A 3,794-nucleotide genomic window follows, 5' to 3' on the forward strand; every position below is an offset into this window, starting at 1 on the left:
AGAGCTTTGGAAACTAGAAGGGTGGAACACTGTGTCTCCTGTGGGCTTGGCGAAGTCTGCTAAAATGGTAGGATTTTCTCTCCTTTTCAAATCATTATTGTAGGCAGTTAGAAAAAAGCCAATTCTATATTCTGTGTGATGAGATATTGATCTAACTCCTAAATCCCTCTAACCTGATTAAGGCCTTAAGAATTTCAACTATTGAAAAATATTAATTTTTTCATATAAATATCTTAGGCTGCACTGGGGATGTTAAGCTTAAGTCTTTCCCTGAGAAATTCAAATAGCTCAGCCTGTGGGGATCACTGAACCCTACCAAAGGCTTTAACATATGTTTGTATGTAAATATAGTTTACATATATATTAAGCCTTTATACATATATGTAAATGTAGATGATGTATATGGCAGTTTGCAGCCAATCTGGAGAAGGGATTTTCTTGGTACATTATCATGGTATGTAGTTGGGCAAACAGAGTCTGACCTCAGCCAGACAGTTTGGAGATGTCTGTTATCCTGGTCATCCTTGGGATCACACCTGCCCTAAAGGGAGGTGAAGTTCGGGCATACGGGGGTGATTGCAGAGGTGCACCTTCCCCTGTGGTAGCATTCACTTCCCTGCACGTGCTGGAGAGGGTCTCAGTGCAGAAGAGTGCAGACCCAGGGCTCTGGAAAATGCTCATGGCACATATCCTTCCCCTGCAAGGGAGGGTTGCAATTTCCAGCTAAAGTTGCTGGGCTCTCATGGCTTGCCAAGTCCTTGTGTGTGGTCTGCCACACCCTGCCACCCACTCCAGCCTGGCACCTGCACCGTGCTGGCCACAGGGTGACTTGAGCTCCCAGAGCTGTGTCCTTGTCCTCTCGTGCTGGGCACAAAGTGGGGACAGATCTTGGCAATTGTAGCAAGTGAGAGCAGGAGGGGCCCAACCTAACCTGGAATGGAGCTGGTCTGGTCCTGCAGATCACAGAGCTTTGGGAGCCACCACTCCTACTAAGGTGAGAGTCTTGAGCTTCCTTGGAAGCAGGAAGCCATGATCATTTCACTCTGTGCTGATGTTTTGGCCTTGGAGCATTGTGCTCCCTCATGTCTGCAGAGCACGGTCAAACCCAGAGCTGGGAAAGAGCTGAGGGTCAAAGCGGCAGTAGTACCTTACACCAGCAGTGATGGGTGGTTTTGCTGCTCCCTGTGCTTCAGGAGCTGTAAGGATCAGAGCTCTTAAACTCCCCAAGGAAATGCTGAATGTGGTGTTTGGCTTTTCAGAAATAGAGCCTGGTGGCAATTGTCAAACCTGCTTCCTCCTGTGTGCCAGCAGCCCCTGCTAAACGTGTGTAGGTTGGTGTTGACACACGCTCCAGGCACGTCCTGCCGCTCTGATCTGCAGCTGTGAGCCCAACACACAAAGTGAGTTACAGCAGTCAGTCACACATCTGGATTATTTAAAGGGTTGGAACTACCAGTGTGCTCTCAGCTGCCTCACAGTGGCATTTGCATTTTGGCAGCACAAGTGCAGATTTTAATCCTGCCAACAAGAAATCTTTGTGGGTGCCCTGGCTGCATTCAGAAGTACAAGTTTCCTCGAGGCATTCCTGGTTGCAACAGTGAGATAATAAGTGATTGCTTTTTGAAAGTCACAAGGTTCTGGCTGACTTGTCTTTTCCCATGGAAAAATATTAGGATATATGATCTGGGTATGTGGTTGTAGCAATGGAGAAGTTCTCGACAGAAATAGAGAATCCTCCTGAGGACTTTTGCTCTGTGGCAGCTGAAAACTTATCTGCTGAGCTCCCTTTTGGGTAACTGAAGGAGACTCTGAGCAGTGGGAATTCAAAACCGTGCCCAAGGACTGCACTGAGCGCTTCCTCCAGTGCAGGAATATTGCCTTTTTTAGTGAAGGGAGGGCCAAAAAAAGCAGATAACCGTGGGGAGGAGGAGGCAGATGCAAGAGGGAGAAGCACACGGAGCTGGAAGTGATGTCGTGGGAACCCCACTTAGAGCAGAGGAGAAAACCAGCGTGGTGCCTGTCTGGGAAGGGGCAGCCAGGATGAGGTGCAGGCTTGGAGAGATGCAGAAAAGAGGTGAAACAAGGCAGGCCACACAGATTTCAGTTGTTATGAGGCAGAGGGATAAAGCAAAGCCAGAAGAAGGATGACAGCAGGTAGCAGAAACTGAGAGACTGTTTTCCAGCAAAAATGACAGCGGGGAGAGGCCACTGTACTTTTGCCATCTGGCTATACTAGAAATTCAGAAAGAGATCCTCATGGATACAATTTAACAGTCTTTTGGTTGACCTGAAATCTCCAGATTATTCATAGGCATCTTGAAATGCTGGGGCTGAGGTGTTTGTTAAAACACTTTCACTCCTTGTATAGTTTTCACATCTGTGATGTCTATGGGTAAAAATAATTCAGCACAAATGTAGTTTGTGTCTGTCTTTAAGAAATCAAAGTTGTTGTGATGCCTGGGGCTGTGACAGAGAGCGTTAGAGAGGCGCAGGCAGACAGCTGCTGCCGTAGGGAGGCAAAAAGATCTGGAGTTAAATAAAGCAACCAGTTCCAGCATCACAGCTCCCCCAGCCCCTCTCCACCGGCCCGGCGCTCCCGACAGCCCTGTGATAGATTAATTAGCGCAGCACCTAAGGAGGAGCGCTCTTGGAGCGGCTCCAAGCCCAGCCTCGGTGAGGGTTCCGGGCAGGCTGGCTCGCCCTGAGCTCCGGGCGCTGCCGCAGTCCGGGGTGGGAGCGGAGAGCCGGAGAGCTGCGATCTCCCGCTGGACTGACGGGCGGCTGGGAAGGGCTCCCCGAGCGCAGCCAGCCGAGCTGCCGAGCAGCCCAGCAGCACGGAGCTCCCGGAGCATCCCTGCAGCAGCCTAGTGCTTGTAGAACCTGCTCCGGAAACGGCAGGGAAAATGGATGCTCCTTTGTCAGCGTGGTCAGCTGGACTTCGGTTACACTGGGCACTGGCCGGGAGACAGCAAATGTCTCCAGCTGGTTTATTAAAGAGGACCTTTAATAACCTTATTAAGGACTGGCCATTCTCTCCAAGTAAATGAAAATCCAAACCTGTCAGTGCAGTTCAGTGACGATTATTTGCATCCTGAACAGCAAAGGGCCCAGAGGTGCTGTAGAGAGGCTTCAATGGCCACATACTCCCCTGATGGCATTTTCATGTCTCCTGTCTGCAGACACTGCTTGTCCAGCATGGCTTTTTAAATGGGATTTGGAGTAAAACAAAAGTGTTTGAATGAAAACCTGGCTTTTTGGGTCTAGAATGGAGTACTGACCTCCTGCTTGGGATTTGATGTGTGTTTCAAAGTAATGGTAGGGTAGGATGATCTGTTTGGGGTGGCTTGCCGTCTCTGCTAGGATTAGGAAATGGAAAATCCTGCAGCGTTGCCTCCCAACCTACCCGGTTTAATTCAGATATGGGGGACAAGGGAGGCAAAGCACTCAGGCTGAGTTTGTGCTGTTTCATAGTGGACCACACACTGGCAGCTCAGCTACTTGAAGGGAGATTTGGTTTTGTGACTCTGGCCAAATGACAACTGCATAAACAAAGCAGAAGTGCTGCTGAATGATTTGATGTTGACGTGGGCTTCCTGAGACCTTCCCCTTCGGTGACTCAGGCCCTTGGTCCCTCGTGTGCTCACACACATTCACGTACAAAGGATGATCAGGCAGTCTGTTCCTGCCACATTGGCTTGCTTTTTAATTTTTTTAGTTATTAGTTGTTAATCCCACTGAGCCAAATGGTATAAATTTTAATGAAGAGGAAAATTGCTTGTTGCTATCCAAATAAT

The sequence above is a fragment of the Serinus canaria genome, chromosome 3 (assembly GCF_022539315.1).
Source record: "Serinus canaria isolate serCan28SL12 chromosome 3, serCan2020, whole genome shotgun sequence".
Taxonomy (NCBI): domain Eukaryota; kingdom Metazoa; phylum Chordata; class Aves; order Passeriformes; family Fringillidae; genus Serinus; species Serinus canaria.